Source organism: Lepeophtheirus salmonis, chromosome 1 (assembly GCF_016086655.4).
Source record: "Lepeophtheirus salmonis chromosome 1, UVic_Lsal_1.4, whole genome shotgun sequence".
Classification (NCBI taxonomy): domain Eukaryota; kingdom Metazoa; phylum Arthropoda; class Copepoda; order Siphonostomatoida; family Caligidae; genus Lepeophtheirus; species Lepeophtheirus salmonis.
In genome coordinates, this window is record NC_052131.2 from 22,374,831 (window position 1) to 22,399,961 (window position 25,131).

General features: G+C 30.0%; 1 protein-coding gene and 1 long non-coding RNA gene across 2 annotated transcripts in view; one reads left to right on the forward strand and one right to left on the reverse strand.

Annotated features, from left to right (window-relative positions):
• LOC121120880 (ribosomal L1 domain-containing protein CG13096) overlaps positions 1 to 13,916 on the reverse strand; it is a 143,217-nt gene extending 129,301 nt beyond the window's left edge. The window contains exon 1 of the mRNA XM_071889257.1: positions 13,577 to 13,916. The gene's annotated coding sequence lies outside the window, so the exon portion shown is untranslated. The remainder of the gene's footprint in view (positions 1 to 13,576) is intronic.
• A 1,638-nt stretch (positions 13,917 to 15,554) lies between these two features.
• Positions 15,555 to 17,011, forward strand: LOC121125562 (uncharacterized). The gene is made up of 3 exons (XR_005866700.2): positions 15,555 to 15,692; positions 15,747 to 15,962; positions 16,067 to 17,011. It is a non-coding gene; the product is annotated as an uncharacterized lncRNA (long non-coding RNA).
• The last annotated feature ends 8,120 nt before the right edge of the window (positions 17,012 to 25,131 follow it).

The window sequence follows — 25,131 nt, forward strand, 5'->3', positions numbered from 1 at the left end:
ATTCAAGGGTTTGCTCTCTGCATTTTAGATTGGACGATTTTATTAATAAGAGATCAGATAAAATGATCTGCAATTTCATATGTCGAGGGGGATTAAAAACATAAAGATTTTAAAACAAGAAGCTATTTTTTCAATCTTTCCAGCCTATCCCCAAGACTATCAATTAAGTATTCCTAAGCCAAGACTTACCAGGTATTCTTCAGCATAATCAAGGCATTACAGGAAATTCGATTTGTTACATGATGAGATTGTGGAATTTGAAGACTCCAATAAACTTAAAGATTATGACGACTTCCTCGAAAAAATTTGTAGTACTATAATTCCATCTGGATTCCTTCATCATAAGAATAAGACACAATATTCATTTGCTATAATGAACTCAAGGGTCCTATTGTACCATTAAGCTTGGTTATAGACCGGGAACTAAAATTTAGTGCGTATCTTAAGGTCAAGAAACTTCCATTTTAAAAATTTAAGCATTTAGTAAAAAAAAATAATAAAGTTGATACAATTGATTGCATCCAAAATCTATTGTCTCATCTTAAGGTATCACAAAAATGACTGGAACAGCATTGGTTCACATCGTTAAAGGACTGAGAAAGGATTAACGTTTTCCATTTTTTATTTGATATTAGTCACCTGGATTATATGTTACTCGGTAAGATAAACTCTGATCCTGAGGAAAGAAGGTTTGGATTATACAAACAGCTAAATGGTGCCAACTACTATGGCTCATTTCGTCAATTGTTCGAGTCGAAAAAAAAAAAAATACGATTAAAATCTCTCATAATATTTAACAATATGGAAGTAAAAGAAATACAATTAATTTAAGACAAAGTGAAGGATATAAATAATGTTAATCAAATTATTAAAAGATACACGTCACTCCTAATGTCGTGGCTCTCTTCGTGGGAAGATGATAACTTCTTAAATTTTTATGATTTAGAAGAAATGAAGAACATTATTTTTTACAGTGCAGGGAATATCTCTCGTTCACTTTTATTGAAGAACAAATGCTTCAATTACAAAAATCTTTTAAAACAAGATAAGGTTGTAGAGCTCCCAGAAGAAATAGACAATTCTAATTTTTTTACAGATTTAAAAGATCGAGGAGGACTGATTTATACATGAGATCTTGTATTTTTGACTACTCTTGCTTTTGTAAAATTAAAAGAAGATATATTTCGGAAAGTAGCTACTATCATTATTTTTTTCTTTTCAAAATCCGCGGGATATATTCATAAGGTGTTTCTCTAATAAGATTGAGGAATCTAATGGTTTACATTATTTACTTTCCAAATTTTGGAAAGAAGGTCATTCTTGTTTTTAGTTTATTGAAGAAATCCCCAAGAAAACTTTTAATTTTAATTTTATGGCCAAAAACATTGCATCTTCTGTGAATAACAATGTACATGAGAAAAGAAAATACCCAGGGAAAACGATCCAGCTGCCAAAAGGCGAATAACAAAATTATCTGAATAAACTTTTAAATAAATAGTTGGTGTCTTATATTTTTAAATATTTTAATTTTTATTGTTAAAATATATGATCAATAAATATATAAATATTTCAGTATATGTAGTTTTTGATAAATAGTTTCAGTTCCATTATAGTTATTTTGTGAAACATATGTCTAATGGTCTCACCTTCCTGACTCAGGCTTGTTTTATTCATTAGAGGCGATAACGATATTTTTCTTTACTTAATACACAGAAATCCTTAAAATACCAAAGGGCATTTATCAAAATACTCCTTCATGCGGATATAATATACTGTGTTGTAGTGGAATCCCCTTTATCCGAATTGAAGTTCGTCTAACGATTCCGGGATACTCTTAAGTCTTCATGCTATTTTGTCCGAGTTGAGTGAGATTCATGAACCTCAGAGTGGAAGTCTATGATAAAATGAGACAAATAGGGCAGCTCGGGTGGTATCCAACTTGCTAAAAATACATGGAGACCATATCTATGACTTTACACATTTCACTATTATGTAGTCATACCATAAAGGACAAATATTGAGTGAAATATCTGTTACACCGCTCTGAGATCGTAATTATCTTCTTATTCAATTAATATACATAAAAAGATCTATTCACCCACGAATCGACGAATCATGGCGCATAGATCTTTAGACGGATACATCACATACTTTTTAGAGTTCAATTCTCCGAGTCCGATATGAGGTCTAGTCATGATACCTCTGAGACCTGACAAAAATAAGAAAAATACTAGGATGAATGATTATTAGAAGTAAAATAATATAATAATCAACAGCTGAGCTTCTCGTTTTCACCTTCATTGGCCTTGAATAAAAAAAGATGTCCCTTCCTCTAACTATAGATTTCCTTGTACATAGATATATGATAGAAATCCATCTTTGGAAACGTTGTTAACAACTACACAAAGAAAAATGGTTAATTCTGTCAGTTTTCTGTTGGAAATAAATTCAATAAGATTAGTTGACACTGTGAAGTTCTAATATATAAATTTTTGTTGGCAGAAATAGTCGGAGGCTCTCCAAAATTAGTTGGGACAAGAGCTACTCAGCTTGTGTTAAAGAATGTATATTGTAATATGTTAGTACCTAATATATATTTTGGAAGAGGATCTTCCAATAAATATCCACTATTATCTATGTAAAAACAAGAAATGAGTTAGGAATTCAGATAAATTCAAAAGTAAAGGTAGTATTTAACTGAATATATGTATACATATATTTTATATACGAATTCCCTAGACAAAAATACCTACATAAGTGTCTCTATGGAGACACAATGGAATTTGGAGGTAGTAAAACATGTGCAGTATATGTACAGATATTGGAAAAATAACACCTCCTTCTACAATGAATATAAATACGTCTAGCTCTTCAGTCTTCAATGTTCATTTCAAAACCTTTAACTCTCTTAATAACAACAGTTATTCCAAAGAGAAAGTTGATGGTGATGGAAAACGTAAGAAACATTTGGATTGGGGGCATGAATACAGCCTCCCTATTTGTAGAAACCTTAAGAGACAATGAATAATTGTTACCGGTCTATACTATACAGATAATGGGTGTACAATGTAGGTATAAATTCTAAAATGATATTTTCATTCAAGTTAAAGGTGCATACATAGTTACTTGCAGACTACAGTGACTCATTGCACTCTTCTTAGACCTCAGAAGGGGTTAGGTGTGAGCTTGATTTCTAATACCTCTTAGTACTGAGCAATTGTCGAAATTGAAAAATGATGACTAATGTGCAATCTAGGAGTACGAGGAGAGATTTTATTAGTTAATTTATTGTATTAACTATTACTTTATATACAATTATGGCAAATTTTATTTTAAAGGGGAAAAATCCAGTTTTATCCAGTTCTCACGATCAGCTTTTTGAAATAAACATAGAAGCATCACAACGAAGCTGAGAGTGGATAAAAAAGGTCGATATGCGTATTAAAAGTTAAGAATGTCGAGTATTAAATAACATTCTTATTGTTTATAATTATAAATGTATTCATGTTTATTTAGATATCATACGATTCAAGTGTTATCTATAAAAATATACACCCTACCTTGCCCTCAATTCCTTCTGGATTGATATATGTATAGACAAATATTAAATTTTTGTGGTGTTAAAAGTTGATATTGAGGTCAATACTTTCTTTGGATAACTCTTCAATGATCTCTTTCTTTCATCTCACAACCTTTCCTCAAAAAGAGAACGAAAAATATCCAAAATTCTAGAGATGAAAATTAGACAATGTCTATTACATAGTAAATACAAGTTCACACTTTACAAGATATCATTTGTGTTCCATAAAACAACATTTAAGGGAGTAATAAGGGAGGTAACAGTAAATGAATCAATAACTGACAATTCTTATATACTTTATCAAATAACGATGGATATTATGAATGATGTAGCGGAGCTCTGACATTAGGGACGTCAAAGCCTATTTTAAGCCCGACAATATATATATCTGGTGATTAAAAAACTAGTTTTAACTAGTATATATATATATATATATTTTTTTTTTTTGGGGAGGGGGCTTTTTTGAAAAATAATCGTAAAATTAAAATTTTAGGAAAAACAAATCCAAATTCCATAGCTATTCTCAAAATTTAAATTTTTTTTTTGATGAAAAAATAAAACTTTTGGGATAAAATTTCAAATATTAAATTTTTTGCAAAAAAAATTTCAAAAATCCATAGCTATTAAGAAAAAATTTAAGTTCTTGCAAAAAAAATCTAATAAAAGGCAAAAATTCCTTTTTTTTTTTTGGGGGGGTCCAGCCCTCCCTCTGTGGACGCCCCTAGTTAAATATGAATCCGTTTTGTTCTTGATAACATCAAAAGCAGAAAATTATTTTTTCCATTCTTCCACCCCTTTTTTTTCCTTTTTGAAAATGAGACCGACGCCAGGGACGTCACACGATGTCCCTGACGTCTCTTCTGGTAGGTCTATGCAAGGTTTATAGAAATACATGGTTACACCATCATGTAATCGGGCTTGCTAAAATTTCCAATCTGATGTATTGTACCGACTGTTGGGCAGACAGGCAGATTTTGACAAAACACGCAACCACTCATAGTCTATGACGTCAGTATTGCTAGAATTTTCACTTTAATGTGTTATACCGACTGCTGGCAAGAAAAAGAGATTTTGACAAGACACACACCCCCTCATCCACTATGACGTCAATATTAAAAGTGTGATGGAAGTCAAACATCAGTCGTACATTTCTATTTACCTTGCGTCTATGGATATGATCCTCAACATCGTGTATCTAGGTCTATCATTCATACTTGACCTTATAATATTTTCTGTTTTGCACTTTACACCCACCAGCTGTCTGATAGAAATGAAACTACAACTTCCTGTTTTTGGAGTCATCACAAGTGATTGACATTCCAAAAATCTTTAATAATTTCCTCGCTGTTCACTTTGTTATTCCATTCCTATTTGAAAATGAACGATGCATTTTCTTGTCAGCTATACATTTTCCTATAACTTTGCCCATATTAGTGTGTGAATATTTCATACAGTTTTACAGTTTAAAAGAATTGGCTACGGATTAAAAAAAAAAAAAAAAATCCTATGTATTAAATAGGTTGCAAAACACATTAAAAATCTATCAAGTCAGTCAATTTTGACTGAATATATCTCATTGCCCACTAGATAATATTCAATGTATCTCAAAATAAAGCTAGCTTCTAGTTTACTTATCAATTACGCATTAATATCCCATGTATTTTTTTGTCAGCTTTCGAGTCCATCGTTTCACTTGATACATCATAGCTATTTTTTTTTTTGGATGAATAAAGGAAGTAATAAGTTATACATACTTTACTTTTACTCCGTTTCTTTCTTGTTGATCTATCGTCCTATATATACATTGGTCATTTTATTATTTATATGAAGAAATTTTGGCTATCATACAGAAATGAATAGTATAGCTAGACTTTTAATAATATATATATACATTTAAATTATAATCAGGGCTACAGAGTCAGCTTTTTTTTTGGTGGAGTCAGAGCCAGGACACGGAAAATCTCCTGTTACAAAAATACTTAAAATTTATGTAAATAAAGTTATTGATTATCTATTGAGTCTCCGTAAATTTTTTCTTCTAAATTATATGTATTATTTATTGAACTTGAAAGTAAACTTCACAAATTCCAAACGTGTTCTATACGTCCTCTATACATAAATAATTTCGGAACATATCTAAAGTCTAAATTATTATGTTGCTAGGGCGTAGCCACTCACCAGGCTAGTTCATTACTTGGTCGTATACGTAGTCAATGACGTCAATGTAAAGTGTCACGTTGCAGTGAGAGGTTGTGTGAATTGTGTTTCATTGGTTACGAGTGCATAAATTATGTTCGGAAACTTATAAAATGAAATATAAGTCGTAAAACTTTTCATTTGTTGTTCATGTTAAATTTCTTATATTCAAAACATTTTTTTAATAACATGGCACAATTATTAACTACATAGAACTAAAGCGACTATAAGGGAAAGAAGTGTCATGTATATCAATCAAAAATGTTTTTTCTTATCTCTAATTCTAATTAATGTAAAACTTTTGTATATGCACTATTTTCATCTCATGCGCAGTTTGACTAAGCTTTATCTAATGTAATTTAATACAAGTCAACGTTTCAGACAGGGTTATGTATTTTTCTTAAGAATTAACGAGAAACATAAACTATTAGTTAAAACCATAGTTTATCGTATTTGAATCATAATTAAGGTCTAAAAAATTACAAAAATACATAACCCAAATAATCTACGAAGGGTATTTATATTCTATTTTTTTGATCGAGGTTACGCGAATAATGAACATAACTCATGTACATAGTTTTGTTTACTTTTTATATCAACGATCTAGTCTCCTTTTTCCTTTTTAGTCTCTTTACATAGAACTAATAACTAACGACAGCTATAAATTAAATCTATATTTATAGTCTCTAGACTTCAATGACTCAATAGTACTTATAGAGACTCTAAGAAATACAATATTGTAAAATTGTGTATTGGAGTCCGTGTCGGTGACATTCAAAATACTAGAGTTGGAGTCAGAGTCTGACATTTTATGTACCGGCTCTGCAGCCCTAACTATAATATAATATCGATTAAAATACCATTTACGATTTTATTATTAGGAAGTATATATATATTAAAAATTGTGGAGAAATAATATGACAATGATAATCTGGGAGTAATTAGGAGATAAATAGCAATTGGTATGATTGATTATTTGGCTAATTTCCTGATATTTCAGGTCTTTTTTTCCTCCCTTTCTTTCCGGATGAAAGGTTGCGCGATAGAATAAAGGTAACGACGTGCTATATATTTCCCTTGTTAAAAATAAGGCTAATAAATCTTTTTTATATTTTTAGTTTACCCGGATCAAGTTTCTTAACAAAGTACTAACAATACGGAATATATTATTAACCACTCTCTAATATCAATTAATTTGTGCTGAGTTGGAGTCATTTTACATAGTATTATATATGGATCATATATATATTACTGTAGTTTGCCCCTCTATATATAGATTATAAAATTACTTAATAAATTGAGCTGATTTTTTGTGTGTGATCCACACCTGGGACCCTTACTCAACATTAGTTACTTTATCTTCCCCCTAGTTCAAGAACATCTAGAAGGAGGACAGTGTTTTTTTTCCTTCTTGTTTTTATTTCTACGAACTCAGGCCTACATGATTGTCCATAGCTGTTTTTTTGTTTGTTTATTATAATGCTTGATTGAGTGCGTTGAGAAGAAGTGCGGGGTTACCATTATTGATTAATATGTATTTTATGGTTAATAAGCCCACTCTGGAAGATCAATGCTAGTGTCAACAGCGTCAAATAACCCAGAAAAATTCAAAATAGAAGTCTTGGTACCAAAAATACAATCAGTCATCTATGCGGTAAGGACTGATAAAAAGGCAATACATCAAAGGATGGAACATATGCTCAAGAGATCAATATCAATGATGTACAGTTTTGAAAAGAATTGGATATTGGTTAAATATATATAAAGAAGTGGAGTGTTGAAATTTGTTGATTGAACTTTTTTTTATTCCGTTAAAGTTTTTTAAATAGTGATCCTATAAACATTTATATTAGTTGAAGTATTGTTGGATGATTTAAGTATTGCTTTTAATTTTTAATGTGTACTAGAGTAGGTTTGCCCAGCCTTGCCCCGCGTTGCCCAGTACATTAAGAAATTAAAATTAATTATTTGTGAATGGCTGTGTGTGTGTGTTTGTCCATCATTTTGCGAATAAATCATTTGTATTGAACCTTGAAAATTTTCAGATTTAACTTACTCTTATATCATTTAAATAATTGACTATTTTGGCAGGTCATATCATCCTATCAAAATTCAAAGCTCGATTAAATCTGAAAAATTTCAAAGTTTAATACAAAAGATTTAATCGCTAAAAGTGTTATAATCAGTGATGCTAATTTTGGCATGTTAGAAAATAAACCGAAAATTAAGATGGTAACCCTGACAATTTGAAAAATGCTATAAAAGAGATCAACTTCGCTATAATGACGTTTATAGCGAATAGATACAAGCAGCTGTGACGTGGGGAACTGGAAGAAGGATATAAACAAGGACACTGCCAAGAATTACTCCGATTTCGATCCTCAATTCTACTTTGAGTCTAACAAGGACTTACAATTATAACTTTCAAGGTTACTTTTCGTCTTTTATGAGCACACACGAATGTTCAATCAGGTTTTAAATATATTGAATAAAGTAGGAAAAAATGTACCAGATTTTCATCACTAGTTATAATGGTCTCTGTATCGTTTATTCTTCTTCATTGTAATATATATTCACGGTTCATAGCAAACATGTTTGTTGGTCAGGGAGGGCTCTGAAGAAATTAGTGAGGTTTACTCTCTATTGAATCTTTGCTCAGTGATTTTTGATATTATCTCATCATATCATATTCCGATATAATAAGTTAAAATGTAGTTACTTATTCTTCTAAAAATATTATTTAGTCTAACTTTCTTAATTTCCAACTAAAATTCGATTATTTAACTGTTGCAACTTTCCCTAGCTACAACATTTGACGGGTTGAATTCAATTCAGTCTGTGAAAAAACTATTGACTTGTATAATCTCTAAAAAAAGATTGAACCAAAAGCTGAGTATGTGTGTTATTAAAAAAAAAAATGTTGTGTCTGAATAGTTCAGCTTTGGGTAGTTGATCCAAAAACAAAAAGTGCCCGATCTTCGCTAGATATGATGTCATTCGATCGTCTCTAAATGTTCAAAAGCCAACTTATTTTTTAAATTAAAGTAGTTTTTTTTTAGCAAATAGACTCCCTTGATACTTGTCATTTAAATCTATCAGCATCCCTCATGAGTTTGAACTTTTTTTATAATGTATGTGTACTAATGTGTTATATATGTACACATATAAAGAACCTCATTTAATAATTATTTTGTATATATCTCGCTAAAATCTTTAAAGTTAGGCACTGTCAAACACTTTCTCCAACTCCAAAATATACCACATCTACCTACATACTTAAATATGTATCTTAATCTCTGATTATAATATGTAAGAACACGAAACTTTACTACTTAGTTTCTCATTTCCTTGGAAATTGTCCTTCAGCGAGATCTCGGAAAATTATGAGATGAAATATTAAATAATAACTATTGGGAAATTTAAGTAATTTATTTTATATTCTAAGAAGAAAACAAAAGTTTGAAAATAGTCTTAGTTTTGTCCTTCTACAATGAACATTCGTAAAAGATCTAAATTTACTAGATTAGAATGTCAAATTATAATTAAATATTCATTTTTGTTAGGTTCTTTGCTGGACATTGTGTGTCTATACAGTAAGATAAATTGTTGAAGTGGGGAAAATTCTTAATACTGAAAATCTAAATCTTTGCTCACATGACCAGGTCGAGTACAAGTCAAGCCTTGAGTCTTTGACAGGGAGATTAAGCCCCGCCTCTGATAAATTATTGAGAACTTTATATAAAGTGAATATTCAATTCGACTTTTTATTTCATGAATAACTATAATGAAGGAAGCAATTAAATACAATATTTGTCGGAAAATATTGTATCATGGGAAGTTCCCGTAGGAGTAATCCCCCCCACCCCAAAAAAAAAAAAAAAAAAAAAAATCACACGGGAATGCATGAATACATACGTACGGGATTAATTTTGGAACAATACATTACATAACAATACATAAGAGCTTTGCAACTTATGATCTACTAATCTCAAAAACTCTACTTTTCAAATAGGAGTGGTTCCGTTTCCCCAAACATTTCCTATTTGAAGTAAAAAAATACTCTAAGATAAATAGATAAATTTGTAATTGTCGCAATATAATTTAAACAAATGAATTTAGAAGGACTTAGTTATTTGATAGGGGATTTAAAAAATATTTTTTATTGTGTAAAAAGTACTTTAAATTACTGTGCAGTTTTACAATGTGCCTTGTATTAATTAGGGGTTCTCATTGTCAACGGGAAATGGTCTTCTAGGCGATCCTGGAAAATAAATTTTTTGTTATTTAAAATTAGTTAGTGATGAACAAGTTCATTTTTGGCTGTTCTGGGGATTATATAAATGTGATTCACAAACTAAAAGTCAACGCGTACATCACAGGAGTCCATTTGACACTTTTCATCTGAAATGTTACATCTTATGTGGAATCAAAGCCCTATATTATATTCCAAACAAGTTTTTGTTGACATAGAGCAGTTTACAAGTCATTCACCTGATATTTAATAAACAATGTGTTAGTTTTTTGCGTTTATTTCTAGGCCTGATTTATTTCCTTTTCCATTTGTATTTAATGACGAATTATATATCAGGTGTCGCATCAAACGTTACGTAACCTGAAAATTAGGTCTGATAACTTTAGTTCCGGTCCGGTTAAAAGTTTCAAAAATAAATATTTTGCCTTTATTGACAAAGAAAAAGTTATAAAACAAGTATTTTTTTCATAATTTAAAGACTGACAACAAGAGATACGAAATATTAGGTGGTTTCGTCTTTGTTTTACGTGAACTTAAGGATCTCAAAATATTTCATATCAGTTAAATGTGACCCGTAAAACCGGGGTTTGGATCAAAAATCTTATTAAAGACCTCCACGAAATGTGCTGATTGGACAGGAAGTCTAAAATTGATACTGAACTCCTAAAAAGAGATATTAGAATCCTCCTGAATGTGTCAATTCCCACACACGCATATGACACCTCCCACAAATATGTGGAAGTCTGGTTAAAAGGTTGAGTGTGAAGCCCTTATAAGGCAGTAGTAGCCAATTTTGACCTAGAGTAACTCTCAAGGATATGAGTTTGAAGAAGGGGGGTTCTCCAGGATTCTAACGTATTTATCAATATCCATGGTAATTTAATAAATGCCTTTGAAGAAAAAGATAACAAAAATATTTAAAAAAACATAAAAATGAGGAAAATTTAAAACATGGCTCGCGCACTTTTTTCCCCGTCCTTTTTTTGACCAATTAAATGCTATTTTTTTCCAACTTACGATAAGTAGAATAATTCAGAAATGAATTAAAACAATTGTTAAATAAATGTCTTTAGAAAAATAAAATACTTCAATAAGTTTTTTTTCAAATATTATCATACCAAGAATTAATAAATAAAGATCTTTTAATTCCTTAAGACATTATCTGTTTGATAGATTTTAAAGGGATTTAAGGAAGTGTTTGTCTTCATAACTTCTTGTAATCAAATATAAAGTTATGGAGATGTTTCAAAGGTTATTAACCTAAAAATACTTTTAAAAAAGTGGTGAAAAGCATACAAATGGGAAAACATAATCAGATTGAATTCTACTAGGCTTAAAATTCCCTAGTAGCTTGAATTTTATCTTTATATCACAAAACTATTAAAAAGTAGATTTCTGTAGATAAAAAATATTCGTCTGGCGTTCTACAAATGTCCCATCCTGAGTCATTATTATTCTATTTTTTGATCAAGAAAGGGTTCACATAATTTAAGTCCAAGTTTTTTTATGCTTCATTATTATTATAACCGTATCATTGCCTCTTTTTAGAGTCTATGCATATTGTAATTATTAGCAAAATAAGGATACATTAAAATATTATTGATTCATCTTCTATTTTTTAACAGTTTCTACATTGTAATATGATGAGTGTTTGTTTTATCTATACTTTATACATCTGAACTAGTCATTTCCTTTGTTCGAAATCCCGATGAATTTTAAAGATATAAACACTCTACTAAATAATATTAATAAGTTACATAGAGTCATCTATGTTCTTCTTATGTTCACTGTCGATTTTTCTTTTAATCATAATGTTTTCAAATTTAATTATTTGTTTATTTCGAATTACCTCTTTTTATGCCTTGAATAGTTCCTGTCTATTAGATTAAGAAGCGTCGCCCAATTAGGAAAAAATCGTGAGCAACTGATTTTTTGTGGGCCTATTTTCGGTTTCTTTATAGATGAAAGGTTGTGAGATAAAATAAAGATCAAATTGGGGCTAAATTAGCTCATAACAATCTAAATTGGATATATCAATCTTTCTTTGAAACAGGGAAAGAAAAAAGGCCCAAATGCATTGGTAGTTTTTAAATTATGTCCAACTATTTAACTCTTTTCATTCAATAATAGGGAATTGTTCATGGCTTAGTAAAAGCTAACTCGAGTTCAACCGAATATAAGGGACAAAATAAGTTGAAAATCGACAGCTGACAAAGAAATACATTGTAAAATTCTATCCTTGTGAGATAACTCAGTGTCAAGGTATGCTAAATGGATGAAGGGATAATTTGTTTTTGCATAATATTTATTTATTGTATCTCACTACCTCTCCTCCGAGAAGAAACAAAAGAAACAACCCAAAATAAGCTGGGCCTTGAGTCAATACTTCTCAACTATGGAATTACTAATCAATAGTTCTAGGCAATTGATTACCGTGTAACAATAACTAATTATAATTGCTATTCCAATCAACGTTACATGGTGAAAATAAGTAAACATAAACAGCTGACAACAAAATACTGTGTACTGTAACACCTTGAGGAGTTGTTGATATTTTGACAGGACCATTGGGATAGTAGAAGCAACAATGGTTGCAAAATTAATATGAAATTACCAGTCCCATTTATAATTAAGAAATGTTGCAAATCCTTGTTTTGAATAATTTCCCTCCGATTTCCCCGAAATACAACTAAGGCCAGTTCATTGATGAAAAAAAACAACTTTTTGCTAAAGCCACCCGGGAAAGAGCGGAGAGGCACACAATCAACGGCAATAACATAAAGTTGAACGGGAAATAAATATGTATGTTCCTCATCTACATATTACACTGACTAATGGTTGAGGTTCTTTCATCATTCATGAGGAACTGGTGTGAGAGAAAAAAGCTTCCTATTTTTTGCGGTGCCAATGCACACTTCTAAATTTTTTTAATGTATGAAAGTAAACTTTATGTCCTATATTATATTGACGACGACATACCTGCGTTATTATATTACATAAGGAATATATACATACATAGGTATATGGGTACATATGTATGCTTTAAAGAAATAAAACTATGCAGTAATAATGAAACAATGCCTCTCTTAAACATTTAATTTGAAGTCTCCTCCAATTGCATCGTAGTACAGCGTTATTGATGTATTTATACTCAAAAATTATATACATACATACAATGTATGTGAGGATTTTACACAAAAGAAATCTTGAACAAAAATCAAGGAAGGAAGAAATGATCAATACATTTTTTACATCCCATACACATACAGCCCAATATCTCATAGAAATATGTATGTAAGTGAATTCGAGGCTTTGTATTCAAATCTCTGAGATAAGTTGAGATATCCAAGAATGTTAACTATAATTTATAACCTCCTTTTGATTTATAGAACTTAATTTGGCCTTACAAATTCAATCCATCAATTTCTAATTTTGTCGTTGTGATGACAAACGTTTTCTACTTTAAGTACAATTTAGGACGAAATGAAAGGACTAATCAGAGTAATTGATGATGATAATTCATTAAAAAATAAAAATGTAATCCAGACCTTATTTTGAGAAAAATCACTCTAGGTTGTGTTTGTGATGACAACCCACATATGCAGGGTACATCGTGAATTGCCAATTACAAAGTGCTCCGGTACACCATCTTGCCATGGATGAAGGCCAAGTACACGGAGGGTAACTATGTGTAGACTCAGAATGGTGCCCCTCTCACACGTCTGCAAAGTGTCAAAAAGATATGTGGTGAATTCTGGTCCAAAGAGATGTGCTCCTCTTCCTCAATGGATTTGAACCCGCTGGACTTTGCTATGTGGGAATCTTTGGGGAGGGAAACCCACAAAACTCACACCCAAATGTGGACTCACTTAAGGCTGGAATAGTGGATGAGTGGGATAACCTGTTTGATGAGTTTGTCATCAACTCCTTCAGGGTCTTCCTGACGTCAAAAGAATGTGATTGATACTAAAGGAAGCCATATTGAGTGACGCAAGTTTTCGAATCCCTTGTTTACAGGTTTTGTTCAAATTGTTCTTTTTGTTTGTTATTTTCGCAAAAAAAAAAAAAAAAAAATTAAGTATTTTTAAAGCAACCTCTGGAGTCAACATTTTGCTGCCCGACCCTCTAAATAAATATAAGATCCTTTAAAGGAGATTGCGTGACTATATTTGCTAAAAAAATCCGCTTGACTGATTGCAATTACTGATTCAATTACTTGTAAAAAAAATTATCTTTTTTTAAGAACTTTCTAATCCCTGTATTTAAAAAAAAATATTTGCATTTACTCATAATTCCGAGATTTTTCTATTAGTACTCACCACTCAGCCGAGGGTAAATTTCTCCTAGGGAGTATATGTTGATATAGAATAATCTATAAATTAATAAGTATAACTTTGACTAATAAAGTTATTAGTTCCTTTAATTTATTTCTTACCTATCAGAGATAAATTATCTCTCCAAGTTTTGAAATATAAAGTATGAATTTTTGAATTTCTTTAAAATTTGAATATAAAATTATCATTTTCTATAAGATATTATATTTTAGAAAGTATGTACTTCTACCAAAATGTATCATCTATCATTTTACTGAATTGCAGAAAGTTGACAATAACCATTTTTTTATAACAATGAGTTAATTAAAATTTAAAAAAATCCATATCAACGTTTACCTAAATTTAGCTTAGATTAACAATGGACAAAACGCAAAACAAAAATAACAGTTTTAAAATTAGAAAAGGAAAAATGATTAATATTTGTGCTTTTTTTTTTAAATAATGCTCACTATTTCAAAGATGAATTGATACAAAAATGGAGAAGAGGAAATTCAAATTACTCTCTCATTATCAAAAAGTTCTTGGAAACACTGAAATCAGGAGAAAAAGCTACATCAAATATACTTTGTTATTCCTTTCAAATATATTTTTTTTTGGGAAGTGTTTAAGTTATTGGGATTTTGCACAAGTTGTAAAGAAACAAATTAATGATGAGTTTTAAAGTAGTTCTCCCTGGAATGAGAAAAATGCAATGATTTTTATTTTTTTGATCTTCGATAAGTTAATTAAGTACAATGTACATACTTTTCCCATGCCAATAACTTATTTTTAAGCGTTCATTGACATATTAAAATAAGTTTAAATAATTCTTATTTTCTTCGCTTCTAGGAATTTTACTCACTTTTTTGATATCACGGACTATATACTTTTTTTACTCGGTTTACTAAAATTGTACATTCCTTGATATACAAGCTACCTAAAAATGTACCCAATATCTTGGTTGACAGGTTCTCTGAATTAAGTGCTCAGACAGACATCCGCTCGCTCGCTCACTCACTATCTCTCTTGTTAATAAAAGTTTAGTTGATTTCGGGCTACCAAAACCTAAAAAGCAATTGTCCAAAGGGCTTCTAGGGATTTTGAATTTTTGCAAACCCTGTTTAGTATCGAAAACTGGTGACATTTTTTCCTCTCAAAAACACACTAAACCTTATCTTATTTATATTAATTGAAGTCCTTTGTTTTTAAAGTTCATTTGATGAAAAGATAACGGAATTTTATCTCGCTACTTCATCAATAGTAAATAATTAATTTGTATTTTTGTCCGCTTTCGATTTGTTCACTCTTTGATTAAAAGGAGCAGCGATTTTAGGGGAAAGTGATTTTACCGGTAAGTATTAATATTCAAAAAATTGATTTCATATTAATTTTTGCCTGATTTTAGCTTCAGTTAAAGATGGGCAAGAAATAGAGAAAGATAATAGTTTTAAGATTGTGAAGGAAAAATAGTAGTGTACTTGTGTTCTTTATTGAAATAATGTTCATTATTTCAAAGATCGTCTTGGTGAGAACATCTCCTTCTGACAAAAGTATTTCCACCTACTTTTGTTCTAAGTTAAAAAAAAAAGTTTAATAAAATTATTATATATGTACAATGTGGGTAAGCACAACAGCTTTTATTTTAACGCATCTTTTTTATGGCATCAGTTTGTTAAATATTCAAACTTGAAAATTTTAATGCCTCAACAATTTTTCTATATACAGTTCCAGATAGAGACCACGAGGCAGGACGCGTCAGATCTTCTTAAATCACCACTCTCAACAGGAGATATTTTCTTCATAATTCCATTCCCTAGACTGAACAAGAACAACTAACCAGAAGGCAAAACCGTTCTCACATAAGGTCATTGGTACCTCTTGAATAGGCTGTGTGGAATGAAGTTGATACATGTGGCAGGTCTCAAGACTACAATTGAGTGGGAGTGGGTCAATATGTCTCAAAACATCGTTATTTTGTATGGCAAGTTGTTCAGGGACCGTGTAGAGGCAATTTTGGCTGCAATGGGAGGGGGAGCTATTTTGAAAAATAAATGTAGAATAACAGTTCATCTTTTGCATAAAGAATTACTGATCTATCTCTTATTATAGTATTATAAATTGTAACTTACATTATTTAAAAAAGTCTGCACAGTTTTCTTATACCTTGGCCCACATGGTCTAATAAGCTGAAATCGAGTTAAAGATTCTGAATATCTGTGTTACAAAAAAAAAAAAGAAAAAAAAAGCCCTTCAGTTGGGAGAATTGCTTAATTACTGAATTATCTAATGATTTTAGGCCTTTAGTTATCTCTCTTTTCAAAGAATATTGAGAGATGCAATGCGATCAATAATTAATAACAAGATACAAGGCAGATGACAAAAAAAAAATCAGACTCAGTCATTCCTTGTAACTGGAAAAATATGGTGTGTCACAAGTCACGACCAATTAATGACAAACATATTTCAAATACTCCTGCCAGTATTTATATAATACATAATTTGGTTAGTAGATATTTATCATCATATTATATATGATATAGTGGCTTCTATAAGCTCGATAAACAAATAATATGTACAAAAGATAAGATAAACTTTTTGCAGAATAGTTTTATCAAAACTTTTATTGTATTTATTTATTTCTCTTTCATAAACAATCAAATTAATTGCTAATCTGTTGTTTTTTCTTTGTTGGTTGTTTTATGCAGAATTTTAATTTGTGTATAATACACACATAAAAAGATGCTAATAGACATAAAAGCCAGTTAGTTATAAGTCAAAACGCTTCATCAATAACAACTATAGGGATGAAGAGAAAAAAGAACGAGAGTGCTTTTGAATTCTGGGTTTTTATTATCTACTTGACGTTGTCAACTTCTTTATGTTCCTACCAATTTAGGTGTTACCTCACATTTACACTTTTCTTTTATTAGTTGTCTTTTTTTCGGTTTTCCCCTTCTTATCAGCATTCTGATGGTTGATTTGATAAATTTTAATTATTTTTTGTACAAGTTCCGTAAACAATGATTAAATAATAATTCCATAGTTGAGAGGAATTGCTAAGCATTACACTAAAATCTTCAAAATTAAATGAGCTAAATATTTGCAGGATCATTCTATACTAGCGGTAGTACTCGGAGTAATTAGGCATAGACCAACAACTTATCTTTAATAATATAGAACATAGCTCTCCATTAATCATCAGTGTCACTTCCCCCTTTTTATGGGCACACTCACACTTAGTTAATCAATACTTAAATGTTCTCTCCTCAAGAACGAAAGAATATTAATAAGAGCATGATAAAAATAAAATAATATACAGTCCTCAGTCAGGATGTACTTTAATTTATAAAACACTGCCTGCTTGAGATTTAGCTACAAACGCTAATTCCTAAACCTTATCTAAGGTCACATTTATTATTTTTGTATTTTATACAGTACTTTCATTTTCTTTTTTAATATGATCTTTAGCTACACACACACTCCTTCTTAAAAATGAGTCCTCCACTCATATTTAAGATACACAGTTTAAAATGTACACTGATACATACAAACAAATCTGGATTTATTACAATTAATGTATTTTTAAACAAGAAATAAATTAGAATATAATCACGATGGGAAGAGAAACATGGGCCAAAATGTATCAAAATATTTGATTTTTTTTACTTTTTAGTCCCTAAACCTTACATTATTTAATTAAAACATAAGAAAAATGATATTAGATGCACAATTATATATAAAAAGAGTCTATTTTTTAACTAATACCCACATACTCTCATTCCTATTTTTTTCTCATTTTATAATTGATATATAATTCAATAATTTAACCCATTAATCAACCCGTTTGAATGTTATTTAAATAATAAGATCAAGGTCACAAATAGATCCAAAAAAATGGTATGAAATCGTCATATCAATATTAACTATTCCTTTTAAGACAAATTGATAGCAAAATTGAACGGAAGGGAGAGAAGGAATAGGTTCTCAAAGGTTCGAAACAGGTGGTAGTACACCTTCTGACAAATTCGGAAGTCAATAAAACGTATTCCTTTGATCTGAAACTTTTTTTTTTTTGAGGTAAACTTAAGATACTATCTCAAAATCTTCCGATCTTAAGAGTTAAGATGTAAATCCATAGCAAATTTGACATGACTCAAAGACCTATCGAAAACATGACCAAATAAAGTCATCACATAAAAAATAAATTTTGCTGTTCATTGATGTCTTAAGGAAACGAAATGACGTATAATTTCATAACTTTTCTTGCTTAGTGCCATTATGTAAAAATAATATGTTTGACTGCTTAGAGGTAAAACATGGAGAGTGGGATTAGTTGACAAGAGCCTAGATAAACACTTTAATTTTTGTAGTAAGCTTCTACAAATTGTGTTTCCTCATTTTTGTGGAATAATTCCCAATTAGTAATTTATTAGTTACATCTCTTTGAGGGTACTAAGTGTACATTTTCTGATTTTACACCCTCAGAATATATATATTTCATGTTCTTTAATTTTCTTATGAAACTCCAAAGTTGGCATTAATTATTTTAATTTTATGAAAATATAAATATTTGTGGTTAATTTAAGAGTTAAATGTTGCAAACTGATTAAAAATTTAATCAAATATTAGTGTTTAAAGTCAAATAGGAGTTGAGAGGCAATTTGTCTAATTAAGGACCCATATAAGAAATTAAAAAGGTAATTTTTGTTTTGAGTAGAAAACCTTAAATAACATTAATTTTTGATTAAATAATTTCTTTCCAATTATACCAATAAATACAATTATTTTCTATTATTGTTTATCAATAATCGCTACTGTATCAACGTGTCTCAGAACAGTCTCAACTTGTCCAATCTATTGGGCTATTTAATTTTAAAATGTCCATTGGTAACTTTGCTTCCATTAATATTAGGACTAAAGTGTCATTAACTAAGTTATGAAATTGGCGAATTAAGTTGTATATTGCTTTATTCTTAAAAAAAAAATTAAGTATAAATTATTTTATAATTTTGATATGCCAAATACTGAATTTTGTGTCAACTAGTCTCATCATTCGCTAAAGTTGAGTTTTTTTGGATTTGAGGGCGGTTTTATTAAGGACATTCCCTTGTTGGATATAATAGCCAATAATATAAATGTTTAATTATGATATCTTCAGAATATCAACAACTCTGTTGTTTTTCCCCCATCAACTGTTGATTTTTCGACTCCACTTCTCCATATTATTAGTACTATTTTGAACATGGATTGGTTAAAATAAAATTTAGACTGATTAAACATTACAATTCTCTATCAAAAAATTATAACACATAGTCTAAGATTTGGGAATAATTATTTTATTTTAATATTAATTAAATTCAATCAAATGTCTTTATGAATAAGAAAGGCTTAACACATGGAATGAATACAACTGGATGGTAATGAAAAACAGTGGTACTTGAATTAAATCAAAAGAATAAGTATTGAAACCTCCAAGTTTGTTTAATTTTTTTTGTGGTTGATCAATTAGCACGATAAAAGTAGGAATATTAGAGAAAAATATCTCATTTTTTGCCTTGTAATAGCTAATTTGTCCCCTGCATTATGGAAATAAGATTGTATAACGATTTAATCAGATATTTTTAATAGACATTGTGTTCAGCTACCGAGTGGTGCATTAAAATCTGAATATTTTGAATTTTAAACTTCAACGAAATATAATTGATTAATTTGCTATAGAATTTGAACAAAAAATGATATTCTAAATAGATGTGTGTCTGAGCTCTCTGAATAATTAATATAGCCGTCCTTAGTTGCAATTATGGCTTCCAAGCGATATTAGAAGGTATGGCATCTGGTGAGGATGTAGCCCTCTGTCATGGCGTCCCAGTGTTAGTTGACTGTGGCTTTAAGGGCCTCGGTGTTTGGATGACAGCCACTGTAGGCCTTCACCTTGACTACACTTTTTTGGGGTTGTCATCATGGATGTAGGGTGGGCAAAAGTAAAAAGAGTTCAAAAGAACTTAAAAGACTCATTCAAAAGAATCTTACAACGAAGGAGATGGGGTTCTTTCATTGCTGGTGTCAAAAGTGGCCTCTCCACCCACACAAGGCCCTTCCCAACCACTTTTTAATAGCTCTCTGGACATTCTGTTGTGAAACATGAGATCTCTTGTATGGGCTCACATGGACATGGCTGTCTTCTTTGACTCCTCCGAATCCATTTTTTTTGTTATTTGGACAGAGTCCTTCTTCCTCTCCAACGTGTTGGACTTGCTGATGGCGTAAAAAGTGGTACTGGAGACGTCCCCTTCCTTGGAGGGCGCGAATGAAAATTCATCGATCACGTTCAAGTTTCATTTTCTCGACTTGTACGTTAGCTCAAGAACTCAGATTTGTTTTGTTTTGTAACTAATTGTTTATTCCTATTAATTTCAATCACTGAACCTTAATTAATTATTGAATTAGTAATTTTTCAGATTTCAATGGACCACCCGGTATATAAAATTACTAGGCAGTAGAGGGATAACTTTTGATAGACGTAATGTTTGTTTTGTTGGTGCAATCTTGACATTCAAAATCGACTTTTTTACTTACCATTAATGACCAAAGGTTTTATATCCTTATGATTCTTGATTGTTCCTAGAATCCTAGAATGTCAACAATGCTGAGGTCTCGTGAAACACTCCATTCTCCACACTTTTAACTCCAGGAAATAATTTATATCTTTACATAAATGTAGTAGGCAAAATTCAAATTCTCACATATATAAAATGTGAGTATTTGACGCAAATATTCCAGTTTTGAACTTGAAAATATATTTATAAAATTATAGTGTTCTTTTATTTCTATACAATACATATTTATAAAGGAAGATTATAAGATGAGAATGTTCTTTCTTTTAAACATATTAAAGGAATACTAATATGACGCATACAAAAAGAATAAAAAAAGAAAACTATCATATTATTATTAAAACTTCTGTACATTAGACTGTTCCGTTTTTGGTTTCATACTTTTTTGTCTTCTTTTCTGGTTTCTCTGTTGTATCAAAACTAGCAGAACTACCCGGGATTGCTCGTAGCTTTTGGGAGTCGATAGAATTTGCTTTAATAATCAAGTAATAAAATATGTACTCCCATTTTCTTCTTTCTATGAATCGTTGAGCTTCTTTAGCTTCAAACGCTCGATGGCTATACCCAGGAATGATATTTTTGTAGATTGCAAAGATTGAGCTGGAGCAAGACTTATCTTATTACTAGAGTTGAGTAGTTTGTAATGAAAGAATTAGCTTTAAAAATTAGAAAAATAAACAACGATTGTTGTGTGTGTTTTTTCTTCTTTTTTTTTTTCATTATTCATGGGTAGTCGTGGTGTGAACTTCTCCCTCTGAAAAAAGAATTTCCCCTTATTTTTTGTCTAAAGTATTTTAAAAATACATAATACAATTTTTATATATGAGTTTAAATATAATTGCAATATTTTCCCTTCACTAATGGTATTTTAAATGTAGAAGGTTCTCCTTTTTATAGAAGAATCTTGATTCAGTTGTACCAAATGTCTCTCTCCTACCTTCTTCTCGCGCGCTTTTTTTTTCTTCATTACAAATATATCAACTCTGGTTATTACTTAAATAAGACAATTTTTCACATCAGCTGCATGTTAAATGATTTTGAGGGAGAACATAAATTACTGCTATGGAAATTAAAATAGCAATTTTTAATTTAACGCGCTGATCTTTAGCTATACACGCTTTCTCTTAAAATTGAGTTCTTCACAGATAAATAATCAAACAGTCTTTGCTTTTAATAATATAGGTAATTAATGAATATTTCTCCCTTTTACTAAACAACTACGATTTCAAATAAGGATAATTTTTTTGATGCATTACTTCTCTTAATCTTTGATAAACATCGTAACTTCAAATAATTTGGAACATTTTGAATCTCAATTTGTTGAAGAAATTGATTTTTGGATGAAATTTGACCTCAAGTACTATTCTTAATATGAGGTGCTGTTTGATTGTTTTATGATACATAACAAAGGAAAATTTATCCCAAGCTGAAGTGATAGTTGTTGAACCAAAAGATGAAACATTATCTTCGATAATACAGGAAAACAATACATCATAGTCTAATCTTTTTTACTGATAAACCGAGTACTAAAATGATATAAAATGTACCATTTTCGAACTCATAACATCATATTTGGGAAGGTACAATAGGTTTAAAAATGGCTAACAGTAGCCCAAATATATATATATTTTTCAATTAAAATGGCGTATAGCACACCAAAAATGACATGAGAGGTTTCAAACTTTGCTATTATCAGTTTTTATACTGTCTCCCGCAGAAAAAAGGGTCTTAACATGGGGAGGGGATATTAACCTTAAAGCGGGACACTCTAATATATATAAATATTATTATAACAATAATGAACCACAGACTTGCAAATTCTTCCTTCTGTTTCTTTCCCACTTATCTTTCATATCTAGTTCTATGTATGTACTATACATAGCACCACAGCCATAATCAAATCAAGATTATTAAATCTGTTCCCTTTATATATATAGTATCTAATACTAAAAAAATAATTATTAAATTAATAATAAGTGCAAAGAATCATCATATCCCTGCACCATTCACCATCCATATTAAGGCCGCTAAAGAAAGGCTCCTTAATTACATATATATATATATACATACATTGTCAAAGTGTATAGTTATAACTTATATATAACGATTTATTGAAATAAAATCATCTTCTTTTATTTTTTCAGAAAATTACTTAGAATTTCTTAAGTAGATTTCGTTTTTTTCATCATCATTTTCTGTATTAATTTAGTTTGTAGTTTTGCTCAGGTTTGTTTGTTTTGTAGTTCATTGTTTATGCTTTAATATAGCAAAATATGAATTAATTTCAATTACTCAACATTAATTAATTATTGAATTAGTAAGTGTTCAGATTCCCATGGACAACCCGGTGTAAAGCCAAGTCGGATCTATTTTTTTAAAATTATAATCTTTGCTCATTTCTAAAAGTAAAAGTGTTTTTCTTTTGTTTTTTTTTCAAAAATCAATCAAAGTCAAAGATTTCTGGCTTTTTTACATTCGAGATTTTTGAATTGTTGGTAAGAAGTTGAAAATGTTTAAATTCAAAGTATCCGACGTATTATTTTTGCTGAAGGGTATATTAAAAAAAGAATAATTTTCTTGATATAACAGCTTTAAAATTAGATTTGTAAATTTTGAAAAATACGAAAAAGTTTTAGCACTTTTTCGATGACGCAATTATATATTTTACTACATTTATGAAGTTTCTGTGAAAAAAAATATCAAGTCGTTCAAATCCAGTATTCGAAAGTTCAAATATAAATATATAAAGTTATAGGGTGACTAGAAAAGCCAAAGTCTATAAGGAAATAATGATAATTTAGTTTAGTCCACCCGCTGAATTGAGAGCACGGATTTATTGGATGCAGTCTGTCCAAAACTGTTGTAAGACCTTTATGGACAAGTTATGAGCTACAGTAAGTTGCTATCAAATCAAGACTTTGGTTCAAGTAAAAAAATAGATTATGCCATAGGTTTTGAGAATATATTTACGTACATGGGTAGAGCATATACATAATTGATACTTTGTCCAAAAGGGCATTAAATTTACAGGTAAATCAACTTTTATTTCCATCTATAGTATTTTTTTCCAAGAGCATAAGTGAAACCAATCATGTTATAGGACGTTACTAATCAAATTTATGGATTAACGACTCATATCTACCTCCTAATTTACATTATAAGTCAATTATAGAGCTCAAACTTTTGACTACTCATACTTATACTTGACTTATCATAATATTTTAATAAAGTTCAATTGTGGAAAATAATTATGTACTTACTATGAAATTAAAATCGTGGCCTCTGACGAATAAAATAATTTTTGAACTTGGCGTTCATAGAGTATAAAATGTGATAAACAGGCCAGTCCTCCATTATTGTGTATGTAATATTATAATGTATATATAAATATTGATATATAACCTAATTCATAGTTAATAACAATAATATTGTAAACACACCCAATAGATCGATAAAAAACTATTTACATGCAACAATTCTAGCAATTAAAAAAACTAAATTGCCGTAGCACTTTCAAATTACGTATAAAATAAATAAAAATACTTATGTCAGAGAAGTGTTTACATTCAAAAGCTAACTTATAATATAATAGAGCTTTTTGGATTAAATTAAAGAAACGAACATACTTTCACCATGAAGACTTTGATTTAAAATTCAAAACTAAGGAGCAACAAGACTTACAGCTACTTTTTACTAACATTTTGCCGAATTAACTTGAATAACGAATTGACGTATAGATTACTTTTAAATAATAGATTACCGACCATTCTATGTCTGTTATCAACAAGAAGCTAAATGTTTATCACATAAACATAATTTATTAAGTGTTTTATTTCTGGAAAAATGGGAAATGCACTTTTCTATGTAGGCAGACTATTCGGTAAAAACACTTTTGCCGAAGGACAATTAGCATGGTGACATTTCGCCCAAGGACCATTTGGTCGAAAAATGATATTTAATACGAGTATATTAATTATACGATTTTATATTTTAATTAAAATTAAAATGATTAATTATATTCTTTGGTTATTATTTTAAAAACATAACACAATAGTATGTGATTCAAGTGTAGTTCGAATCTTTACCGTGGTAATACTTTAAGTTTATTAAATAATAAACAAACACAACAACAGCTTGAATGGAAGAAACTATTATGTTTGTTCATCAATTCATGAG